This window comes from Papio anubis, chromosome 2 (assembly GCF_008728515.1).
Source record: "Papio anubis isolate 15944 chromosome 2, Panubis1.0, whole genome shotgun sequence".
Classification (NCBI taxonomy): domain Eukaryota; kingdom Metazoa; phylum Chordata; class Mammalia; order Primates; family Cercopithecidae; genus Papio; species Papio anubis.
In genome coordinates this window covers 22602797-22629636 of record NC_044977.1, presented here as the reverse complement: position 1 = coordinate 22629636, position 26840 = coordinate 22602797, and the positions used below count along the sequence as shown (strand labels likewise).

The following is a 26840-nucleotide window of genomic DNA, read 5'->3' as shown; positions in this document are numbered from 1 at the left end:
CTTAAATATAGCAATATTTGTACTTTGCAATTTCACACCATTTTGACCTTTTGTTGTCTCCCAGCTTCAAAACAGTGTTGATGCTATTTAGAATATACATATTTTACTTCATCCATGCTTTTAAAAATAATTATAATACCCTCAAAATGTGGGGACCAACATCATATATTCCTTATATATTTATGCATCTTCTTATTTCACTACATTCCTCAAGAGTTTCTCAAAGTGATTCTTTGTATGGTCAATATTCTGAAGGCTGATTGCATCTAATGTCCTTAGTTTTCAAATGAAATTACAATGTTAAGAAGCCTGGGATCAATCTAAATACTTTTCCTCGGTAGGTGATACGCTCATTCTCTAGAAGCATTTCCATTTTTCTTCATTGTTCTAGAATTTAATTGTAATATGTCTAAGTAATAATAATAATAGCTAATAATTAAAGAGTGATTATGTGCAAGGCACTATTCTAAGGGTTTTACTATATTAACTTACTTAATCCTCTCAATAATATTTTAAGATAGGCATTTTATTATCCCAATTTTAGTGATGAATAAACTGTAGTACCAAAAGTTTACCTTATGTGTCATTTCAAAAAAGAGATTTGATATTTTTCTTTATTTCTGGGATATTAATAAATCTTCATTTATTTAATATGTCTTTTCTTTGCCCCTTCTGCTCACCACCACCACCACAATCTTTTTTCTGAGAATCCAAGTAACTTGATGTTGGCATTTTTTATTTCTATTTTCCAAGTCTTTTAGTTTATTGTAATATTTCCTCTAGTTTTATGTTTTTCCGTTATCTTCTGAAAGTGTTCAGTATAATCTTCTGACAAACTAATTCTTTCTTCAGCTGAATCATTTGGGTCTTCAGATCTTTTTGTTTTTTAACTATTACAGTTTTTATGATGGAGTTTCACTCTACTGCCCAGGCTGGAGTACAGTGGTGTGATCTCAGCTCACTGCAACCTCAGCCTCCTGGTTTCAAGTGATTCTCCTGCCTCAGCTTCCCAAGTAGCTGGGATTACAGGCATGCACCACCACGCCTGGCTAATTTTTGTATTTTTAGTTGAGACAGGGTTTCACCATGTTGGCCAGGCTGGTCTCAAACTTCAGACCTCCGGTGATCCATCCACCTTGGCCTCCCAAAGTGTTGGGATTATAGGCGTGAGCCACTGCACTCAGCCATTACTAACTTTCTTATTCCTTAGAGTATTTCGGTTAAACTTATTTTAAATTCTTAGTCTATCTTTTCCAATAATTCTCTTTCATATGATATTATTTTTAGCGTGCCACCTTCCTTTTAAAGATTATTGACCCTAGTATCTAGATGTTTTATCCCCCATGAGCTCATGACACTGCCTGATAATATAAATTAGGGAAGAGCCTACATTGTATTTCTGCTGGTGAGTTTAGTCACAAAGAGGATGAGACTAAGTGGGGAGCCTTGAAGTACCAAAACCTGTCCCCATTACGTCTGCTGCCACTCTACCATCAAATCTCCTGAATCACATTTTCAAGATGGTGCCGTCTTTTTAAAACAAAACCTATTAGTTCTAGCATTTGAAGATAATTTTTACAGTGAAGTAAGATCCCTGACAGCTGGCATCTGTTTTATTAGTGTCTCACACTAGCAGAGATTTTGCAAACCCAAATATTACGCTCTTGGCATTTCGAGGTCCAGGCTATTGCTACAGAATTCTGTGACAATTGTGAGGTAAGAACAGTCCCGAAGTGATGGAACCAACTAGTAAGAGGTAAAAGAACTGAAAGCCTCTCTCCCTACTGTCTTCCGAGAGCTGTGGTTCGACCAGGCAGCCCCCTATGCCACTTCCAGACCCAGGCTTCTCTCTGCTTCTGCAGTTTCTCCAGGTAGATTGGAGGGGGCAGAGACTTAGGGGGGAACTAGCAGTCTATTCTAGTTCAATCTCTCGTTTTAACCTTCCAGCTTTCTGACTCTGTAAGTAGTCAGAGTTTCCTTTCCAGCTGTAACAGTCTTCATGACCTTCAAGTCCTTTTTCTGTAATCATTGAAACTTCTGGAACCGTAGACACTAATATATAGATACATTCTTTAAATTATTCTAAGTAGATGACCAAAACCTCACAATCTGGAACTTAGATCCCAAATTCCCCATTTTTCAAGTTGTTTTCGGAGCTACTTTGGATCTGACATGCTTAACTGGTTCTTCAATAACAGGGCTCCATAGCTTATACAGGACCCAAAATAGTGTCCTACTATCTTAAAAATAAAAAATAAATAAATAAAATAAAAAAGCCCCTCATAAAATCTGCCATACTCTTAAGGTTGCTTCTGATAGGCACGAAAGGATTTTCTCACATTTTAAATTTGTTTGGGGAAACTGCAAAAGTCTTACCACAACTTTGGCTATTACAAGTTGGAGCTCAGAATAATCTAAATTCAGCAGTTCTTCCTTCAGAACAGTATTACTGTTAATGAATTACGTGGGTATTGTACCTTCTGTGCCTTTCTGTTCAAAAGGAACAAAGCTGCACTTTTCATTTGGAGCAGAGTCTGTGATTATGGGCCAACTAATTAACTTGTCTGATATAGGAGGGATGATGCAATTTTCACTTCTAGCTTTTCTCTCTTCCATATTGATGGGGTTGCTGCTTATAAATGCTGTGATGACAGTTGTGCAAAAGCTCGTTCTAAGAACTTGCTTTAAGGCCATTTTTATATCTATCATTAAGCTCCCTTAGCAACAGAGAAAATTTTAAAAGCTAGTCAAACTAAGGTTACCAAGTTGAATTTCCACATATTCTTATTTACAAAAGGCAAGATTTTCTCTCAGCATTTTCTGAGCTTCCTTTCAGCCCTTAATATTTTAATAAAAGATCACTGTTACTTAATAAAGAAATTATGGCATAGGAAAGAGGTGCTACCTATTCTTTCTTACCACAGCTGTACATGGCACAACCACAGGAGAAAACTAAGTTCTCCAAAACTCTCGGGTGCTGTAAGGGGGCAAGGGGTAACTTACTTTGCCATTTTAGTTAATAGTTGATTTCTGTCTTGCAAAGGAACAATTCCTATTATTTTATTGATTAGATATGTCCATTAGTCAAAGTACAAAATAAATTAAAATTACAACCACTTAGTGACACTCAGTTTAAAAAAAAAAAAAAAAACCTTAGCAATAAACATTCAAACATTTTGCAGAGAAAGAAAAAGCCAGCAGTATGCTTCTCATTGATCTGAGAGAAACTTGTCCAAGCCAGATACGGCTAGACACATATACTTCATCTAAAAAAAAAAAAAAAAAATGGCAATTACATTAATATTGATAAAAATAATAAATTGCTTTTCAAGGAGGAAAGCATAGGCTGCAAAAAGGCATCTGTGATATATGGCTCACAAACTCAAAATTTAGATTCACTACACGAGGGTGGTTGGCTGATTTATAAAATGCCTTCACTACATTGGGTTCAAGTGCCAGTAAGTATTTTAGATCATCAATACCATCTTCCTTAATATATGCTTTTTAGAACATTTAAATAGTTGATGCAATATTTCATTTATGTCCATCCTGAGTAGGGTTGCTTTATAGAGTTTATAGACTCGAAGGAGGGAGGAAGTCTGGTTGGTTGGTTAAATTCATGTGGGAAATGGGCAGTGTTTCTGACAATGCCTATACCTGTACTGAGACCTTGAGGAACTGTCATGAAATCCTAATACCTGGCATAGACCTTAGAAAAGTCTAATTTAGTCCCCTCCAGAATTATCTCCCTCCACCAGGGAGCGAACCATTGTAGGGCTTTGGCTTTTATATCAGGCTTGGCCAATAATTCTAATAGCCAACTTATTAAGTGCTTACAGTATGCCAAGAACTGTCCTAAATGGTTTATGTGAATCTGCTCATTTCATGTTCAACATAGTCCAATGAGGAAAGTACTATTTCTGTTCTTTCATAGATGAGAACGTCAATTCTGAAACGTTTATTTAGTTACCCAAATTTACACCATAACTCCAGGCCTTGAACTTTAACCTATTAACTCTACATTGGTAGAGTTACTCTTTCCAAAAACTAAGTTCATCGAGGGCCAATATTGCTTTTCACATTTGAAATACCCCATTGCACTTAACACAGGGTTAGGTAGGCATACAAAAATACTAGTTAATACATTCATTTATAAAATGTGAATGTACTAGGTATTCTCTGACCCAGATATTCTTTGACCTACCAGATTTTCTTTCTACCATTTTCTACCCTGCTTTGGGCACCAGGAAGTTGATCCCTATAGATTGTTTCATCCAGGTCCCTCGGGCCACTCTGACTTCTAGTTGGGTTTGGCCAATGGAGAGAAGAGAAGACTGAAGGGAGAGCGAAGAGCGAGATCTGGGTTATTTTCCCAGCTCCATCACTGGGGTTGAGGGTTGGCAGTGTCTGTGATGCCCAATGACAAGCTGCGGCTTCTGACTGGTCATCATAGCTATGGCTCCAGCTCCAGCTCCAGCTCTTTTTGGGTTCCAGTAAGCTACTCATTGCCCTGGCCCTTCAGACCAAGTGGTGATAATGGGGTTCAGCCCATATCTTTTTAATTTCCTTTCATCTTGTTTAGGGGTACCATGAGAAGTTATTCTCCTACCCTTGGTGTGTTTAAATGATATATGAGAGAGTGTTAAGATGAAACAAAATATTGTAGCATCATAATACAAAATCTACCTAGTCTGCATCTTTAACTTTATTCTGACACCATTAAAGTAGTTCATCTCTGGCCTCCTTGTTGTTCCTGTAGAATAACAAGCATATCTCTTCCCAAGGGTTTTGTATCTGCTCATCCCTCTGCTTGAAACACACTTTTCCACATAGAGCTACAAGATGTATTCAGGTTTTGAATGTCATTTTAGAAGTTTTTAAAGTAACAGCTCCCATTGTGCTGTACACACAGCCTACTTTATATTTCTTCAAAGTATGTATTCTCTGACATGATATTATAAATACATTATTTGTTTATTAATGTCATGTCTATAATACATGCTCAAAGCTTGGGCATTCATAATTCAAAAATCTTGAAATCCAAAATGCTCCAAAATCCAAAACTTTTTGAGTGCTGACCTGACATCACAAGTGGAAAATTCACACTTGACCTCATGTGAGAGCTGGCAGTCAAAACATGGATGCAATACACACAGTTGATTTAACATATCCAAGGCAAAAAAAGACCCTGCCAGCCCTGTTCATCTTGATATATCTTTTCACACAAGCCCATATTCCCCCACACAAGCGTGCCCACAATAAAATGTAATAAAATGGCATGTGTGCAGGCCAGACACGCCAACAGCAGGTTACCCATGTTGCTCTACATGTGGCGAAGGCCTACATGCATTACCCACTATGCTTTTTTTTTTTTTTTTTTTTTTCTTTTTTTTTTTGTATAAAAAAAAAAATTTGAAAAAAAAGTAACCAAAAAAAAAAAAAAAAAAAAAAAGTCCTGCAAATATTCCCATGACTAACAGTGGAAAGAGAGAAGATGGTAAACTGGACATGGTTACGGGCACCTGTAGTACTCAAGAGGCTGAGTCAAGACAATCGCCTGAGCCTAGGAATTTCAGTAAAACCTGGGCAACCTCATGAGACTCGGTCTCAAGAAAAAAAAAAAAGAAAGAAAGAAAAAGAAAGAAGAAGTAGGAAGTATTTAAATGGTGCTTGAGATAGCCATGCTTTTGCTTTCGGATGGTTCAATCTATGAAAACTTTGTATTTCGTGCAAATTATTTCTTAAATTGTATAAAATTACATTCAGGCTATGTGTATAAGGAATACATGAACCATAAATGAGTGTTGTGTTTAGACTTGGGTCCCATCCCCAAGATATCTCCTTAGGTGTATGCAAATATTCCAAAATCAGAAAAAAACAGAAATGTGAAATACATCCGGTCCAAAGCATTTTGGATAAGGGGTATTCTACCTATACATTGTAAGATCTGGGAGGGCGTAACTTTTGTTGATTTTGCTTTTCATTATATTGTCTGTGTCTGCACTAGTACCTGGAACACAGTGGGGACTCAGCAAATATTTGATGACTGACTGACTGAAGGGATGATTCATAACTGCCTTACATTTTGAGAGTTCTATGTCGCCCAGGCTGGAGTGCAGTGGCGTGATCTCTGCTCACCGCAAGCTCCGCCTCCCAGATTCAGGCCATTCTCCTGCCTCACCCTCCGGAGTAGCTGGGACTTGACAGGCACCCTCCACCACGCCCGGTTAATTTTTTTGTATTTTTAGTAGAGACGGGGTTTCACTGCCTTAGCCAGGATGGTCTCAATTTCCTGACCTCGTGATCCACCCGCCTCAACCTTCCAAAGTGCTGGGATTACAGGTGTGAGCCACCGCGCCCGGCCTTATTCATTATCTTAACAGCATTGGGTAGAAGAATACCAATTATATACTTACATAAGGAATAATTCCTAGATATATAACAAGGCAATGGGCCAAATTCTTTATATCTCCCAGACCTCATCAGATCATTCAGTTCCTCTTAGATCACTAAAAAGGTGAGTTTTAGGCCAGGCGCGGTGGCTCAAGCCTGTAATCCCAGCACTTTGGGAGGCGGAGGCAGGCAGATCACAAGGTCAGGAGATCAAGACCATCCTGGCTAACATGGTGAAACTCTGTCTCTACTAAAAATACAAAAAATTACCTTGGTGTGGTGGTGCACTCCTGTAATCCCAGCTACTTGGGAGGCTGAGGCAGGAGAATAACTTGAACCCGGGAGGCAGAGGTTGCAATGAGCTGAGATCGGGACACTGCACTCCAGCCTGGGTGACAGAGTGAGACTCCGTCTCAAAAACAAAAATTTTAAAAAAGGTGAGTCTTAGTATTGGGTGAGCTCTTAGATGAAAGAGAGCTATTTAACAGTGCAGAGGAAGATGCTTATGTGACTCTGTCTTCTTTCAGGACTCTTCCTGTTCTCCCTCATTGACAAAGGGCAGTGGATTTCTGGAAATCTATTTTCAGTAGACTTCAGTAACTCAATTTTACCTGTCCACACTGTATGATATAGTATCATCATGTAAAACTCAGAAACATCAAAAATCAGACAAACCTGGACTCACTCCTCAATTCTTTTACCATGTAACCTTGAGTTAATTACTAATCCGTTTTAAGTTTCAGCTTCTAAGAGTAGTATTGGAATTTATCAAAGGGTTATTATGAAGATTAAAGATATAACGTGTGAAGTGACACATGGTAGGTACTCTGAAACCCTTTTGTTGTTATTATTACTTCTTAGAAACCACCTGCTATGCATGCGGTAAATCAGTGATGCTCACACTGTGGACCACAAATCCCTCAGGTTCTGTGAAGCAGCCTAACTGTTTAAAAATGGGGGGAGGCGTTGAAGTTGATACCAAGTGGGAATGGGGTGAGGATCAGTGCTGAGGAAGAGGCCCTGTGGATGGGGCCCTCAGTCAGAGCTCCTCCAATGTTACAATTGTTTTTGTATTTTGAAGTGCTGAATGTAATTCTCTTTTCACAAATAAAACAGTTTTAGATTTATCTGATTATAAAAAATGCATAATCATTTAAATACTCTTTAACCACGCATAAAAGCAGACCTGTACTTAACTCATTGAATGAACTCAGTTAATTCATTCAAAGAGCTAGACTCAGTGAAGTACAAACAGAAAACATTGTTAGCAATTTTTTTTTTTTTTTTTTTTTTTTTTTTTAGACAGAGTCTTGCTCTTTCATCCAGGTTAGAGTGCAGTGGCATGATCTCAGCTCACTGCAACCTCAGCCCCTAGGTTCAAGCAATTCTCCTGCTTCAGCCTCCTGAGTAGCTGGGATTACAGGAACCCACCACACACCTGGCTAATTTTTGTATTTTTAGTAGAGATGGGGTTTCATCATGTTGGCCAGGTTGGTCTCGAACTCCTGACCTCAAGTGATCCACCTACCTTGGCTTCCCAAAGTGCTGGGATTACAGGTGTGAGCCACCACATCAGCCTGTTAGTATTTCTTTAAATCTCCCTTTTTGATTTGTTTTCCCCTATCTCTGAATGAGATTTCAAGCGGGTCCTATAATTTTCTTGGTCATTTGCATGAATTAACAAATGATTTCCATATTCAGAGAAGACCTTTGTAGTGCAGTCTACTAACAACCTTTCAGCATCTCATTCAATTTAAGGCTTCGCTCTTCCAGGCTCAGGCTTGGAAGTCTGCTGTGCGAGAGGGAGTCGGTTTTGTACATTTTTCTTACATTGTTTTTGTACAGAGTTGCAGGTGAGTGCGGAGGAACAGTAGTGAGGGGGAGCTGTTGGGAAGAGAGGAAGGTAAGAGAAAAAAGTCTTACATGACTAGCATAGTTGCAATTTGACAAGAGTACTCTCTCGCTGTGACAGATGTTCAATCTGACTTCTTCCTCTCAAGCAACACTTTTGATGGTTGCAGGAAGATACTTGATGCTGAAACTCCTTCATGATATGGGCAATGCCTCCTCTGGTCATCAATTACAAATATGCCCCGTGAGACGACCCTTTACAGCATGTGCCATTCAGACACCCTCTGTCTTAGTCCATTGAGGCTTCTATAACAAACATACTGTAGACTGGTGACTTTGACAACAAACATATTTGTCAACAGTTCTCTAGGCTGGGAAGTGCAAAATCAAGGTGTCTGGTGGGGGCTGGATCATCAATTCAAAGATGGTGCCCTCTCCTGGTATCCTCACATAGTACAAAGGATGAGGGAGCCCTCTCAGGTCTCTTTTACAAGGATACTAATTATATTCATGAGGGCTCCACCTTCATGACCTAATCACCTCCCAAAGCCTCACTTCCTAATATCATCACACTAGCGGTTAGGATTTCAATGTATGAATTTTAGGGGAATGCAGTTATCATCTGCAGCACCCTCCTTTGGGGTCAGTTAATCATCTGGGTGGAACTCTTGCACAAAGCACTCCTCAAGAGGACCCCAGTCTGGATTCCTTGAGTGGAATCTACTTCCTACCCACCAGAAACATGCAGGCATCCTTTCTCCACCAAACTCCAGGAGCCTTTTCCAACACAGCACAGCCTTTCCTGCAGAGACTGCCCTAGCAGGACTCTCATTTAACATTTTTTGAGTTCCCAAGTCCCTTATACTCTGGAGGACTGAAGCGTAGACATGTAATTGAAGAGTTGGGGGAAACCTGTTCTCCAAATGGAAAATAGAGGGAATGCCTCAGTAATCTTATTTGTAGGGAAAAACACAATTCCCACAATATTCAAATCTTTTAGGTAGCTCAGAACTATTTATAGTTACTTGATCCATCCTATTCTCAACGTTAGGTTCTCAGCTATGACTATAGGATATAAATCTCCTGAAAATTGGCCAGGCATGGTGTCTCATGCCAGCAATCTCAGCACTTTGGGAGGCTGAGGCAGGTAGATCGCTGGAGGCTAGGAGTTTGAGGCCAGCTGGGCAACATGGTGAAATCCCTTCTTTACCAAAAATACAAGAATTAGCTGGGTGTGTGATGGGCACCTGTAATCCCAGCTATTTGGGAGGCTGAGGCATGAGAATCTCTTGAGCCCAAGAGGCAGAGGTTGCAGTGAGCCAAGATCATGCCACTGCTCCAGTCTGGGTGACAGAGAGAAACTCTGTCTCAAAAAATAAAACTAAAAACAAATCCCCTGAAATTTCACCACTTTGAAATTACCACGAACAAAATGTTGGTAAGTATTTGCATAATCGAGATGATAGCAAACATTATTTTGATTGTTGACTTCTTTCCATTTTCTTGTACACTTTTGCTTATCTTCTCTTCCCCCTTTACCTGTATAACCAGTATTGACAATCTGGTGGGTTTCCTTTCATAACTCATAATTATGAATACATAACAATAAACAGTTTCTTATTTTTATTTTTAAAATTTTTCCTTTTTTCTATTTTTTTCTTCCTTTTTATTCTCAAATCATGCAGAAGAGGTTGTTACTGTTTGTTTTACTGACAATGATTGGAGTCTATGTGCTTATCAGTCTTCAGTTTATATCATTTAATACCAGATCTTGAAAATGTCTCCTGCCCCAGAGGTCAACTGCCCCAGAGAAAATTTTACATTTTCCCTAAATTATTACATGTTATGGATTAACACTAATTTATTCAAACATTCTCCTTTTGATGGACATCCACTTTGCTTTCAGTTTTCATATGAGCTAGTGTTTTCTTTTTCCATAGAACAGATTCCCAGCTGAGGCTATGCTGAGTTGAAGAGTGTGTACATTTTAAATTTTAATAGCTGTTGCCAGATTTCTTTCTAAGAAAGCTTTAAAAAATATCATTTCTATGAACAAAGTGTGAGCCTATCCTTTATTCTATGACCCTTACAAGAAGTGTTATTCCTTCTCGTAATTTTTATTTCTAAGTGTAAGGTGTATGTCATTTTTTAAAGTAAGCATTTCCCGATTACTAGTGAGACTGAGCTGCTGTCAGTATGTTTATTGGCTCTCTGAATTTATTCTTTGGTGAACTACCTATTCATGCACTCTGTTTATTTTTCTGTTGTTTCATTTTGTCATTTTCATATCAATTCATAACTAATAGCTCATTTTATTCTATAATTGTTGATCTCTCATAAGCATTGTGAATATTTCTCTCAATCACTTGCTATCAACTTTGTGTATATTATATTTTACCATAGAAATACTTTTTCTAAACATTGATACAGTTAAATGTAGTTTTTAATTTGTTTTAGTTGGGATTTTTGTTTTTACAGCAGAGAATTTTGTCTTTATTATACAATCCATCCAAACTGCTGGATTATACATAGATTTATATATTATATATATATTTGTAGTATGTATAATTTTTATATATATATATATTTAAATTTAAATATTTAGTGCATCTATAGTTTAGTTTTTTGGGGGGTTGGGGGGGTTGGGTTTTTGTTTGTTTGTTTCTTGTTTTTTTCTTTGAGACAGAGTTTCACTCTTGTTACCTAGGCTGGAGTGCAATGGCATAATCTTGGCTCACTGCAACCTCTGCCTCCTGGGTTCAAGAGATTCTCCTGCCTCAACCTCCCGAGTAGCTGAGATTGCAGGCATGCGCCATCACACTCGGTTAATTTTTTTTTTTTTTTTTTTTTTTTTTATTAAAGACAGGGTTTCTCCATGTTGATCAGGCTGGTCTTGGACTCCCAACCTCAGGTGATCCGCTGGCCTTGGCCTTCCAAAGTTCTGGGATTACAGGCGTGAGCCACTGTGCCCGGCCCATAGTGTAGTTTTTAGTGTGAAATAAAATCCAGTTTTACTTTCTTTCTTAAAGATTGACAATTGTGCTGATTAATTAAAAACCATTTTCTACCACTCCAGGTGAATCAGAAAGTGATTATTTTATCAAAGTAAGTCAATGGCTCCTACCTTGGGCTTTCGAAATGACCAGTAACTAAACAGGATTTTTTAGAAGTACTATTACATTTGTTTATTATAACTTATAAAGAAGATTTAAATCTTTGCATTTTATCAGTCATTTCACAAGTACCTGTTTATTCTGATGTTTCCTTTATCTGCTCAAAGTCTACTTTAGAAATTTAAGATATTTTGGAAGCATTGATGGCTACTGAGCATGGGAACTGAGAAAGTGTCTCAAGAACCTAATTTCTGTACACTTCTAAAGACTTTCATTAAATACAAGTATGTATGTATGTGTGAGTCTATATGTGTGTGCACATTTGTGTGATGCGGGTGGGAGGTGAGGAGTCAGGGGACCAAAAGAGAATGGAAGATTGAAGCAGAGGAAAAAACAGTTGCACTTGGCAAGAAAATTGCCTTAATTTTCCTCCTCTATTTGCTTACATTCAACAGCTCTATGAACTTTATTTCAGTACATACAATTGACATTCCACTTTTACCTTTCCCTTTGGCATCGCTTGTTCATAAACATGTCCCTAAGCACTGTAGAAGTCGTCTGTGAAGAAAAGTACTAAATGTTGCTCCCTGACAATTTCTTGTTTTAGGAGTCTGATTCCTTGGAAACAACATCAAGACAAAGCCATTCAATTTTTAATCACAGGTGATATAAATCATTATGTCAGTTAACTCTAGGGTCCATAAATCTCTAAAATGCAAATTTATGACATAGGGGTGTAATTTACCAGTATTGGCTTTTTAAATTCAATTAGCATGATGAGATATGATAGAACTGATCTTTCAATGCTGCTTGCAACCACACCAAAAATAGAGGCTCTCAAGCTGGCAGTCTGTTAGTATATTAAGTATCAGCTTCACGTTTTTCCTGTTCAGACTAATTGCTTCCTTAATCTGTGATTGCTGACACATGTGCAGTTGTGCAAGTTAATGGGAAGAAAAATGGTTCTGATACTCTTTGGTTTTATTATACTCTGTTTTTAATTGTCTTCACAACTAAAGTATCACCATTTTATTTGATGTTCTAATACGTAGGAAATTCAACAATAAAAGTTTAGTGTATAAGATAGTTATGGATAAACACTCAAAGTGTAACATACTCAAACAGACCCAAGGCCAAATAGATTGATTTAAAATACAAATAATGTTATGAGGGGTGGTAGAGATTCACCCCCATTGGAACTTGCTCTGGTTTGCTTTGCTTGTTGAGATCACCTATCATTGTGAACTTTCAAAATCTGAGTTCTAAAGTTCGAATACACTTACCTTAATCTCATAGCAGGCACGCACACTGAGTCAAGTGCCCCGCAGCTGACTGATATGCTGATGCATTTTTAGAATGGAACAGGGTGAAGTTGAACCAATGCAGTGGCTAAAATAAGAAACCAATTAACTCCATTGTGAAGACAGCCACCCAAATCATTCCCCAAATAATTCAAAATGTTGGGCTGCAATACTGAAAACACATATTTGTTCTTTTTTTGGCATGCGTTTTTTATGTACATCTCAGTCTTTTCCTCCTACTCACAGAGGATCTCATCGTCCTCTTGTTCTGGAAGTTTCAGAGCTGTTATTATATCCACACTCTCACATGATGCCTCTGTGAAGTTTGGTTCAGCATGTCCATTATAAAGCCCATAAGCCTCCAGAAAAAACTTATTATAACTGTCTATGAGGAAAAAAATTGCTTCCAGGGGAAACTTTGCATATATTATATTCCTTTTCAGTCCAGAAGGCACTCATCTTCTTTAACATATTATAGAATAGAACTTCATACCATTGCTTTTACTTTCCTTGGCTTTTATCAGTTTGATGACATGAAAAAATAAAATAGGGAAGCAAAGAGCCATTCATTCCACATTTTGCCCATTTTCTCCAAGACACTGTTCCATTTACATTTCCAGCCTGGAGTCAAAGTCTCAGGTCTGAATCACAATGACCTGCGGATCCCTTTCACCAAAACTAGTTCTGGTCATTCCTAGACAGTCAGATTACAGGGATATGGGCAATCAGCCTTCCACACAGGAGGGATTTTATTTTTCCGTACTCAAAAGCAATCACGAATGAAAATATATATAATGGAAAACACTGAGAACTTTCTAAAAACAGCTTTAGAATAGATGGTTAAAAGAGATATTGTGCCAATTCAAGCTATCCCATTTCTGGATTAAGTTTTTAAATTGTACGGAATATTTCTTCAAATTGTTGTACCATTTGATGTTAGAGGAAAAAAGACTTTAACTACTGAATATTGATATAATTATCTTTCTTTAGTAATATAAAATTAGTAGTTAGGAAAACTATTTTTTTTTTTTTAGCACACATTGAATCTGAGAGATATTTTTCCATTGGTTGGGTAAACATTTGTATCTAGTACATCTTCATAATTAACACAGAGCAATGGAATGGATGACAAATTCCCAACTCCTCTGACTGGGTCTGAGAAGGAAATAAGTGACTTCTGTAGATACCTTTAAGAGGTGACATGCCAGGGAAGGCTTGCTCAGGAAAGCAGTTAGTGGGGAGTCAGGGACTAGTCGGAAAAACTATAAACCATTTGATCCCTGATTCCATACCAAAATTGCTATGTTTGGCTCTCATCTTCTTCTGGTGTAATCCTGAGGTCCATTCCTATTTCTATGACTCCTCACTGAACAGACGGTCTGTAGAGGGTCCATGCAGGTGCTTCATATCCTAGAACTGCCTGTCGCTCTGCCTTTGTCATAAAGCCACTTTGACCCTGAGGCAAAAGATGTTGTTTCTGTTGATATTCTCTTCTCTGCTCTTAACCCTTTGGCTGGGTGAAGGAGTTTTCTACTATAGCTTTTCTTTGAGCTCATCCAGAAGCTTGTGTGTAAGAGAAACCAACAGATAATCCAAGCATTTTCCTGGGACAGGCAAGTTAACTCAAACACAAGTCCTGAAACTGCCTTTGTAAAGATCATGACAGTGAGAGAAATTTAACATGGCTGACTCATCTTGCTTCTAGCCTCACAGGCTGACTGTCCTCTCATTCCTGGGCATAGGCCAGGTTAACCATGGGAGGAATTTAGATTATAGTTTAACCTGAAAGCAAGGACGATAATAGTACCCCCTAAAAATTAATCCCCTCCTTATTCAAGGACCAAAAACTGCCTTTGTACGATTAATGAAAGGCTGCAAGAGTAGGATTATAGAAGGGGCCTGAAATCTACTAAAATGTAAGTGTAGTTTTTATAAATTCTTATTGCTTAGGAGTCATGTGGCCGAGGACTTCCCTAGTTGTTTCTGTAGACAACATCACTACTGTAGAACCTTGGATTGGTCTTTTAAAATGTTTTTCAGACTGACCCCATCCAGACTTGTGATTCATGACTTAACCATTCTCTGACTCCCAGCCTAGAGGTGAATAAGGACCTTGTATGTATGCATGTATCTATCTATTTATTTATTTATTTATTTATTTATTTATTTGAAGGAGTCTTGCTCTGTTCCCCAGGATGGAGTGCAGTGGCACAATCTTGGCACACTGTAACCTCTGCCTCCCAGGTTCAAGCAATTCTCATGCATCAATATCCCAAGTAACTGGGACTACAGGTGCACACTACCACGTCCAGCTAATTTTTGTGATTTTAGGAGAGATGGGGTTTCATCATATTGGCCAGTCTGGTCTCGAACTCCTGACCTCATGATCCACCTGCCTTGGCCTCCCAAAGAGCTGGAATTACAGGTGTGAGCCACCGTGCCTTTTTTTTTTTTTTTTTTTTTGAGATAGAGTCTTGCTTTGTTGCCCAGGCTGGAGTGCAGTGGCATGATCTCAGCTTGCTGCAACCTCTGCCTCCCAGGTTCAAGTGATTTTCCTGACTCAGCCTCCTGAGTAGCTGGGACTACAGGTGCATGCCACCATGCCTGGCTAATTTTTGGATTTTTTTGTAGAGACGTGGTTTTGTCATGTTGGCCAGGCTGGTCTCAAACTCTTAACCTCAGGTAGTCCACCCACCTCAGCTTTCCAGAGAGCTAGGATTACAAGCATAAGCCACCATGCCTGGCCCACAAGGACTATTTCACACACCCCTACGATTGCATCCCCAAACAATCAACAGCACCCATTCCTTAGTCTCCGACCACCAAATTATCCTCAAAAAGCCCTAAACTCCAAGCCTTTGCAGAGATTGATTTGAGCGATAACTCTTTTCTCCCACATGGCGGGCCTCACATTAGTTAACTTTTTCTTTACTGCAATAACAGGGTCTCAGTGAATTGGTTTTGTCTGTGCAGCAAGCAGGAAGAACCCGTTGGGTGATTACAGTACCAAACCAAAACACAGGCATCCCCAGCATCCTACAGTAAAATAAAATAAAGAGAGCTGATATTTCATTGTAGATATAAAAGAAGCTACATAAATGTCCATATCTTTATGGATGTTTAAATGCTATTAGATGACATTTAGATACATCAGAAACTTTCTTTGAGAACCTACTTCAAGCCCAGCAATGTGCTGAGAGTTGAGGATAGAAGCGTTACTAGGAAAAAGTAGAAGACAATGTTTTTGCCCTGATGCATTTAACAATCTCATTTGTCAAACAACATGAGTGTCATGAGTCTCAACTTTGGAATTTACAAAGCTGCTTTGTAAAACCTTAAGTGTTATCCATTGATTAGTATATACTAATGGATAACAGCTGAAATATGAATCATCAGAGTATTTTAATTTTTTGAGAAAATTACTAATCCTAAAAATAACACATCAGATCGACACTTTCTATGGAATGTGATATGCTTTCACAGAAAGAGAATGGACTTGATGCCAGAAAGACTCATCTCTGTGGTGGGGCTTAGAAACTGATACCCCAAATGACGGTACTTTGACACGCTGAACTGAAGAAGCTTCAAAGTCTCTCTGACCACCTACCTCATCTCCCACCATCTCTTAATTGTCTGTCTCCCCCAAACCACAGGATGAAGTGTTCTCTGAAGTTCCTTTATCTGCCTAAAGTATGGACCCACCAAAAAGAAAAATGTAACCACACCTGTAAAGACTCTTATAACATAATGTCTGTCTCTCAGGCTCATTCAAATTCCAAAGATAACTATTTATAAGTTAACCTTTGTTCCCAGTTCCATTCATTCTCCTTAGTCATCATTTATTGCCCCTCAACAGGATTCCTCTTCTCTCCTTACCATAGCCTGTTCTGCCACCATAACTTGTTTGCCAGGAACCAAGACCCTATTCTTCCTGTAAGCTCATGAGGGTATATAAGGTTCTGAGCTTCATTGGAAGTGGTGGGTAACTGCTCTGTGGCTGTCCTCATGCACTCATGTTAATACGTTCATATGCTTTTTCTTCAATTAATCTGCCTTTTGTGAGTTGATTTTTCAGTGAATCTTCAGAGAGAGGAGCGGAAGTTTTTCCCTTGGCCCCTACAGTTTTGGCCCCAAGAGCAGGATACCAAAGCTCTACTCTTTTGGAAGCCAAAGTTAAGGGAACCCAGGACTTGACAAGCTGGCAGAAGGTTAAGAAACTCTTATCAGACAGGCTCCTAGCCTCTCTTTCCAGATGGAACCCAGTCAAGCAGATGGCAAAAATCACTGTTGACTTCTTTTTCCTCTCCAAAATTCTGATTAATGAGAGAAAAGAATTTGTGTTACTATTCTGGGGTGTAAGCAACTCTGGTGCACTTTTTGTTATACATATTCATATTGTTGATCGCTTTACTCCTATAAATGGTCTTTTCCTTTGTCATTGTCTTTCTTTGTGGTTGTATCATGAGGAAGAAGGGTGCCAGATAAAGTTCTCTCACGTCTTGTTTTATGTCTTTGAGAATTTGACTTGTCCCCAAGTGAGAACATTCACTCTTGAGACTCCTCCATCCAAAGGGAGTGATTTTTCGGTCATTCAGGTGGCCAGTTTGAAAATGGCTGGTAACCCAATAATTTTTGTTCCGAATGTGTCAAGCTCTCAGGAAAGTTTATCTTAATAAGTCCCATCCATAAGGGGCTTCTGTCATTTCAACCCCTGTTGCTTGGTTGGTGCTGGGAAAGTCCCGTCCCAGAAGGGCCTACCCGGCGTCACAGATTAATGGGTCTGATGGTCCCTACAAATTTGTGAGTAACCAGAGGCAAACACCGCCTTCAACCATCTGTAACAACAAGATTCTTTTGCTGTCTTAGCTTATTTGTGGAGGTGAAGTCTGTGTGAGTACCTGGGCTTTGTATGAAGAGGCTATTGGATTGAGTCACTATTGTAATGAGTAGACCATGGAAAATTCTAATCAATGGGCAAAGATAGATCCTTTAAATTAAAAACACTTCTAAATTTTTTTTAATTGTAATTTTAGGGTAGCTTATTCTAAACAATGGCCTTATTTGTATTTATGGAAAAAAATCAAAACTTAAAAAGAAAGACACGTAATAGTGTCATGACTAGCCTTTAAAGTTCTCTTGACTAAATTAAAATGCAAAAAATTTGACCTAAAACACATTTAAAATATTTTCTATACTCAAACTGCCTTTCTTTAGATTCCCTGCAGGATTAACAATAAAGGCTGTAGTCCAAGGACCACAATTCTGCAATTTATAGTCTGATAGTTAAAACTCTGCACTTTCACTGTTACAGCCTGGGTTTGAGTCCCACTCAGGAAATTGTAACTGCCCAACAGGTTCATTTTGCCCATGGCCTAGAAAGAGTCGATTTATCAAGACAGAGGAATTGCAATAGAGAAAGAGTTATTCACACAGAGCCAGGCATGCAGGAGACCAGAGCTTTATTATTACTCAAATCAATATCCCCGAGAATTCAGGGATCTGAGTTTTTAAGGATATTTTGGTAAGTAGGTACCAGTGAGTTGAGAGGGCTGCTTGGTTGGATTGGAGATCAGGGAGTTGAAGCTGTTCTCTTGTGCTGAGTTAGTTCCTAGGTGGGGGCCACAAGATCAGATGAACCAGTTTATCCGTCTGGGTGGTGCCAGTTGATCCATCAAGTGTAGGATCTGCAAAATGTCTCAGGCACTGATCCTAGGTTTTACAATAAAGATGTTATCCCCAGGAACAATTTGGGAAGGGTCAGAATCTTATAGCCTCCAGCTGCATGACTCCTACACTATAATTTCTAATATTGCGGCTAATTCGTTAGTCCTACAAAGGCAGTCTAGTCTGGTTTTGATTTGGAAAAAGGCTGTTACCGTCTTTGTTTCAAAGTTAAACCATAAACTAAGTTCCTCCCAAAGTTAGTTTGGCCTATGCCCTGGAATGAACAAAGACAGCTTGGAGGTTAGAAGCAAGATGGAGTTGGTTAGGTCAGATCTCCTTCACTGACCCAGTTATAATTTTTCAGTGGCCATTTCACAATCAATCCCTTTTCGTTTGATATTTGTACGAATTTTGACTTTTGGGGATTCCCATTCATTGGACCTTTTCCCTTTCTTGGGCAGCTTTTGATTTCCTGTATTCTTTAGTCTGTGGGGGCATTTGGGGCTTTTGGGCCTTGGTGTGTAAACCACTGAAAAGCTGAGACCCTAGAAAATCTGGCTGGACAGATGTGGGTTGTATCTTATTTGCAACTAGTGAAACATTGCTTTCTCTGAGCTGTCTTTGAGGCGATTCTGAATCTTATGAGGTGGGAGAGTACTTTTGGTTAAAAAAAAAATCAAAAGCTGGAAATAGCTGTTTGTCCTAGCTAATCTGATAAGAAATTTAAAAGGATTTTTTTCAAAGAGGTACATGGTTAAAAGCCAGCTTAATTAAGGGCTGATAATCAAGATGTACATATATTTTAAAGGCCTTTTTGCTTCTTCTCTTCAATCCTGTTTTTGAGAAATGTTTTCTAATGGACTGAAAACTTTTTAAAAAATTAATTATGTAAGTGACCACTCTGTTCGTTTCATTTCTTAAAAATTGTCCTCTCCTTTGCTTCTACTTTGTCCTACTCCTTCTTCCTCTTTGCCATCTTTGGTACCACATGAAAAGATCTAGAAGGGACTTACAATGACTCAGGCACTTTAAGAAACATAGAAAAAGGCATCACTCACCCCTTTTTTGGGGTCTCCCATCTTCCCGTGGGGCCTGAAGAGTCAGTCACTGACAAATCCTTCTCAGGTCTAAAATTCTGCCCTCTTTTATGCTATGTTAACTGATCACTTTGTCTTTGGGGGGCACCAGCAATTACTTTGTACTATGAGAGAAGACTTGATCTCTGAGTACGAATGGCCATTGAGTCACTGGTGAGGGTACAGTTTTGGAGGTTGCTGACAGTGGTTGCAATAAATGGTTACTATTACAGGGGGCTGGCTAATCATTTTCTTGACTTTTGAAGACCTAGGTGCTTCATATCTTCCAACTGCACCTGCTTTTCACATATTGAAATTATTATGCCCTAACAACTACAAATGTTTTGTCAGCCTTGTTCTTAATGGACTGCTCTGAGCTTAGTGTTCCAAATGGAAAACAAAGAGTAAATTAAAAACTACCTCTCTAAATGAAATTTGTTTCCTTGGCATCGATTTTTAATCTTTTTCTAACCAACCCACTCAAACTCCTTTAAAAAACAAGCTCAAATTCTCTTTGTGCTTTGAGATATAAATTTGCTAACCTGTTTTCTTTGAAAGTTAGCAAGGCCTTTGGCCTTGTGAGACACATAAACTTTAACCTTTTCCATTTAGAAAGGCACAGTTTGAATCCAATTGTCCTTTTGTCAGAGCCATTTAAACAAGAGCGACTCCATCTTGAACAGGAACTGAGTAAAATGAGGATGAGACTTGCTGAGCCGCATTTCCAGGAGATTAAGCATTCTTAGCCACAGACTTAGATAGGAGGTTGGCAGGACTAGTATCACAGGTCACAAAGACCCGGTTAATAAAACAGGATGCGGTAAAGAAACTGGCCAAAACCCACCCAAATCAAGATGGCAACAAAAGTGATCTCTGGTCCTCCTCACTGCTCATTATATGCTAATTATAATGCATTAGCATGCTAAAAGGCACCCCACTAGCAACATAACAATTAACAAATGCCATGGCAATGTCCAGAGTTATCCTGCATAGCATAAAAGCGGAGGAATTCTCAAGTTCTGGGAATGGCCCGCACTTTTCCCAGAAAACTCATGAACAATCCGCCTCTTGTTTAGCATATAATCAAGAAATAACTAGAAGTATACTCTGTCAAGCAGCGCACGCTGCTGCTCTATCTATAAAGTAGCCTTTCTTTTGTTTCTTTACTTTTCTAATAAACTTGCTTTCACTTTATTCTATTAACTCACCCTGAATTCTTTGATGTGTGAGATCCAAGAGCCCTCTCTTGGGGTCTGGATTGGGACCCCTTTCCAGGAACCCTTTTACAAAAACAAGTAACTTTTACCAGTCTTGTGGCTAAAATATTAAAAAACAAAGTTATAAAATCTTAATCTGTGTTTGTCTATATTTTTATGTCTACATATGTACATTGCTCTAATTTTATATTGTCTATATATCAAATTGACTTATAAATAAATTAGTACTCATAAATTAAGTAAATAAGCCCAAATGATTCTTCAGTTTATGTGACTTTAATAATTTTTGGTAAATAAAGCTAATCGTTAAATTTTGGCAACATAACATAAAAAAATTTCAAAATTTAATTTACACATTGTTTTTTTCCTCAGTCTACTGATCAGTCAGGTTTATATTGCCTCTGCTAGTATTTTAAGACCATAAGTGTTGCTTCTGTGATATAGTTGCTTATTTATGTCTTGGTTTAGAGCTTTTAGATTCTGGAGTTTTAGACAAGTGGCATGGTGAGGCCTGAGCAAAGCCAAAGTCAACATGTCTTCCTTGATCCAGCTGTGTCTTTTGGTCATGCTGGGAAGGGTTAAATTATCTGGGCATTGTTTTCACAGCTCTGTCCTTTGTCTGGGCTCTGAATTTGGTACATAATTAAAATTCCTTGCTTCCTAGGTTTTTCACTAAAAATAAGTGTTACTAAGAGGTAACATTATAATTAACATATGTAATTTAAACTGCCAGATAGAAAAGCACCAATGCTTATGCAAAGTATATTTTTATAATAATTTTTTTTTGCAAAAAAAGGGTTATAAAAAAGAATATGTGTTTTTTCTTAAAAGGAAAGTGATTGTTCCTAGTTTAGATGTTTTAAAAGTTGTTTTTAAATTAAAGGAGAAAGGTAGTAGACAAAACTGAATGAATATTAAAAGTTAGAAAAAAATTTAAAATTTCAAGAGATTTTAGAATGGTTTATGAAAATTTTATCCTGTTGGACAGGTGGAGTGACTCATGCCTGTAATCTCAGCACTTTGGGAGGCCAAGGCAGGTGGATCACTAGGTCAGGAGTTCAAGACCAGCCTGACTAACATGGTGAAATCTCATCTCTACTACTGTTTGGGCAAAACTGGTTGAGATTGAATTAATCTGTTTATATGATTCTATTAGTAGTAGTAGCTTTAATATGAATAATAAAGTGATACAAAGGTAAAGCTTAGTTTTCTTTCAGAACAAGGCTTTGTGTAATATTAACTAGAGATAGAAATAATTAAGAATTGTTCCCCTTTGAGTAGACTAAAAAAAAAAGAAAAAGAAAAAAAGAAGAAGGGAGAGTGAGACAGATTTTGTTTTCCCCATGCTATCTTTAGTAGGTCTTATGACTATTTAGAAAACTAAATATGCTCTCATCAAAAAGTAAAAGTATTTGCTTTGTTAGAATCTGTGAATTGTCACTTTGGCTAAATGAATAACTATTATTTTACACTGAACTGTACTTCTACCTTGATATCAAGTGTTTTAAGTCTCTGATATTTGACATACTCCTGAAAATAAAATTTTAAACTCTAAATTCTGTCATTTTGATGGCAAATTAACTTTATGGATGTTAGGGCCCTTGAAAGCCCAGGAAAAATCATATTAGACTTATTTGGTATATAAAAATCTTACAGGAAGCATGTCAAATAAAAAATGGTTTAACTTTTCCTTAGATTATATTTATATAAATGTGTTATTAATATATGTTCTAAAATTGTGTGAGATTCCTAAAATCCTGTAATAGCTTACTATACGTTCTCAGCAATAATTTTAATTATGTTAAATTGTTGTATGTCACAGAAATAATCCAATTTTCTTGTTAATTGTTTCTTTAACCATGACTATTCAAAGTTTGTTTGCATCCACAAGCATTGTTTTACTTTGATTACTCTCAAAAACCCATTTTGTAATTGGCTACAATTCAAAATTTGCTGCTTCTTCAAGGAAATTCAAAGAAAGGTCCCTGACAAGAACTCTTGAATACAGGTTTCTTCTAACTTTGGAGACCATACCACTGGACTAGGTAAAAACTTCTAGGACTATTTACAATGCTGATGCATTTAGGACAATTGCTAACCAAACACAAACCAGAAAAAGAGTTAAATATACGGGACTAAACTGATAAGAGAACTAATTTTTTTATTACTCTTTTTCTTTGACATACTGCTGATCTATTTATATTTTGTTTTCCAGAGTCAAAAAACGTTTTTTCTTTTGAATTATTTATACCTTTAACAATTGAGTAAAGTATACTTTTGTGATCAAAATTGAAACATTCATCTTTTTCTCTACCTGATTTCTCCAGAATGTAGAAACTCTTAGTGAGTATTCTCAATTTATGGTAATATAGTTATTTGCATAATTCAGTATGAATCTGTGTTCTTTTATTGTAGGATACAATTGAAGACATTGGCTATTTTTGCAAGGCTTTGACTGGAATGGCATATTTTTAGATATGACCAGAGTAATTTGAAGAATTAAAATTGATTTTATAGAACTAATAAAAAGCCCCCTGAAAATGCTGGTCTGGTACCTTGTCTACATAGTTCCTGACCTGTGGTAAGTAAAGAATGTCTCTTTCCAACAGGCTCAGGAAACTCAGGATATTTTGAGACCTTGAGAAAAGAGGAATTCACCTAATTCATATAGGTGTTCCAGGCTCAGTCTAATGACAATTTTGGGGGGCTTGGCTTCATAGCCTTGAGGCTTTTTAGTCTAATCTAAGATTCTTTATTAAAAAGTTTCAGCAAAGTCAACTTAAAAAGAGCCTATATGGCCAATCACTATCCTGGCTGAACTGTATACGAATAATCAGGCCTAGTATAATGAAATTAAAATTTATTTTGCTGATAAACTGGTCTTACTATGATTTATCCTTAACAGAAATAGGGAACTAGAGAGAGAAAAATTATATTTCAGAAGAATTCTAGTATACTTGTTACTTTTGTTTGTTATTTTTGAGTTTTTATTATTTTTCTATAATCTGGACTGAATCCTGAATTATTTCCTGGCTACAAGTCTCCAAAATAACCTTTCCAAATTTGCCTTTCGTTTATCTCACCTGGACTCAATAAACTCGCTAATACCTTTTACCTAGGTCCTGCAAGCTGAAGCTCATACCTTGTAACATACAGATTACAGATGAGAAAAATCTGTCATATTCCCACTGCCTATTTCCATTTTAACTGAAGATACTTTGAGTCTAACATCTAGACATCTCAGCTGACTGCTTCTTTGAGTCTAAGAAAACCAATTTTTAGGTATTTCCAAAATCAATCTTTACTTTTCTTCCGTTTGAAACTCTATCTACAACAACATATCCTGAAATGAAACATGTCTCTTTAATGGGACTGGCCTATTCCCAGAAATGAAAGATCCTCTAAGGGGATACATTGCACTCAACTATTAACTCAACTTTTCTCTTCATAGCTACCAACTCCACTTTTAGTGTATGAAACTTCTAGAAAAATTCAGACAGAAGAATGTTGGGGATCACAAATGGGTAACCCAAAATGTGAAACTTTGACATGCAGAACTGAAGATGCCTCTAAGGTCTGGCTGACCTCCCTCTCTCCCACCATCATTCAAACCTCTGTCTTCCCTAAACTACAGGATAAAGTCATTCTCTTAAGTCCTTTATCTGCCTAAAGTCTGGACCCACCAAAGACAAAAATGTAATCTGAACAAACCCTTTTATAAGATAATGTCTGTCTCTCCGGGTCATTCAGATTCCAAAGGGAACTATTTACAAGTTAATCTCTGTTCCCAATTCCATTCATTCTCCCTAGAAATCATTTAACAGAATTCTCAACAGAATTCTTCTTCTCCTCCCTCCAATAGCCCATTTTGTCACCATAACCTGTTTTGCCAGGATCCAAGCCTTTATTCTTTCTGTAAACTTAAAATTGTATATAAGGTTCTGAAATCCACTGAGGGAGTAGGAAATCACTCTATGATTCTCTCTATGTACACATTAATAAACGTTTGTGAATTTTTTTAATGAATTTGCCTTTTGTGATTTGATTATTTAGCACATCTTCAGAGAGCAAAGATGGATTTTTTCTCTTGATGCCTACTTCTGATAATTTATTACTCATGTGAACCTGGCAGGCAATTTTGATCTTTTTGAGTTTAACCTTTCTAATCTATATAAAAGGAGAAATAATTCCTTCTTCAGATAGATGCTACATGAATAATTAAATGAACTAATACACAAAATGCCCAGTATGATAGTAGGCACTCCCTCTACCTACTTTTGAGAAGAGAACATAAAGTTTCTCCACTCCGTTTTTATTTGCATTTTGGTGATGAGACTGATAGAGGCAGGAGGCAAACAAATGCCTAGGAAGATAAGGAAGGGTCCCTGGAGAATCTCCAATCCCTCCAACAAGTTTTTACACCAGATATTTTTGTGCAGATTTGGGAGCCTCCACAGGGTCTTGCCTGGGCATGCCCACAACAAACTGGAGGCCCACATCCGCCTTCAAAATGGTGTGAAGCCACCAGGAATTCATGTCTTTTGCAGGGGAGGAGCCTGGCATGTTTAGCTCATGTGTAGTGGCCTAGTATTTATCCATGATGGGGAAGCCTGCTTGGAGAATCCCTCTCTTTGCTGAGAGCTTTCCTTTCACCTTATAAATTCTGTCCTCCTCACTCTTCAATGTAACTATGTGCCTAAATTTTCCTGGTCGTGGGACAAGAACCCAGATTTAGCCGAACTCAAGACCAACAAACCACTATGATTATGTCATATTTTTGTTTGCTGAAAGGGAAATACATTCTTAAATTCATTTTCTAAAACACCAACGTGTTGTATTTTCAGTCTTATGCTGAAAGAAAAATTGACTAAATATGAGTCCCTAATATCTGAATAGAAAGTTACAAAATTCTTTTAAAAGTCAGAAGTCATTAAAAATTCCATTCTCCACTAGGAAACTTACCTGTGACACTCTCATTCAGTTTGATTTTGCTCAATCCTGGTAAGAAATGCTCTGTGACCTTAACTTGAAAGTTGCTGATTTTATTATATTAAGTTCCCTGAAAACACAAGTCATGATCTTTCTTTTCCTCTCACAACCACAGAATCACATCAGACCCAAACTCTAATATGTTACCTTCAGATTTCAATCCAAAACAAACCAGAAGTGGTAAGAGCTGTCTGATTGCACCTGTGAAATGACCAACCTGCACTCCAATTTAGCTCTCAGACCCTCCTATTCAGCTTCACCAATCATTTGGCCTTTAATGGGTCTCTTTTGCTGTTTATCACTCTCTATCCCCATCAATTTTCATTGCTCTCTACAGCTTCTTTATCACTTTTTGTTGTCAAGAACATAACTACTTTTGGATCAGATGTTTGCCATAAATTCCTGAAATAGACATCTAGCCCATAAAGAATAGAAATGAATAGGCTAGTTTTAAATGTCACCGGTAGATAGTTCATCTCAGTAGGCATGATTGTTAATACTTTCATATATCCAGTTCAAAACTGAAATTTTTCCAGTGCCCCAGGCATAATTATTTTCCTCCAAATGACTTGGAAGCCAGTATTACAGCATCCACCTACACATTATGTTTCCCCAAAACACTGATATAAAGCAGAATCACAAAAATCTAATTATGTATGCTCCTTGGTGTTGGCAGCCTTGGTTTCTTAAAAAAGATTGTCTTATTGAGATGGAATAAAATTTGATGGCATTGGCAATTACTGACTTATACTTTAGATTAATGTCCACATGTGAAAAAAAGTGGGGTTTTATAATTTCAAATGTTTAAAAAAATGGTAACGACACTGGAAGTTTATATGGCATATTTCAGCTGACAGCACAATTCAGGATTGAGTTACACATTCTTAGAATGTAAACTTCCAATAGCAATGCTGACAGGCCCTTTACGTACAGGGAAGTATTTGCCTTTAGAATAATAGCAACATACTATATTTAAATAGACCCTTTTATAAAGCACTTTAAAAACTGTCAACCTGTATCTCTACTTCCTATACACACATCTCTCATGAAAGTCAATAGTAAAGCTATATATCTATTATTTATTTAGTTAGTTATTATGTATTCATTATATTTATGAGATTCGCCCATCATTTATTAGCCTCTGGGCACCTTTGCAAGTTTCAGAGCTAAAAAAAATAAGAAGACAGCCTATGTCATTATGATTTGCAAGTTATTCCAGACATCATGAAAGCAAGA

General features: G+C 37.6%; 1 long non-coding RNA gene across 1 annotated transcript; it reads left to right on the top strand.

Annotated features, from left to right (window-relative positions):
• Positions 1–7921: 7921 nt before the first annotated feature.
• On the top strand, positions 7922–14799 carry LOC103881482. Its single transcript, XR_002520249.2, has 3 exons — positions 7922–8296; positions 11525–11641; positions 11965–14799. It is a non-coding gene; the product is annotated as an uncharacterized LOC103881482 (long non-coding RNA).
• Positions 14800–26840: the final 12041 nt, after the last annotated feature.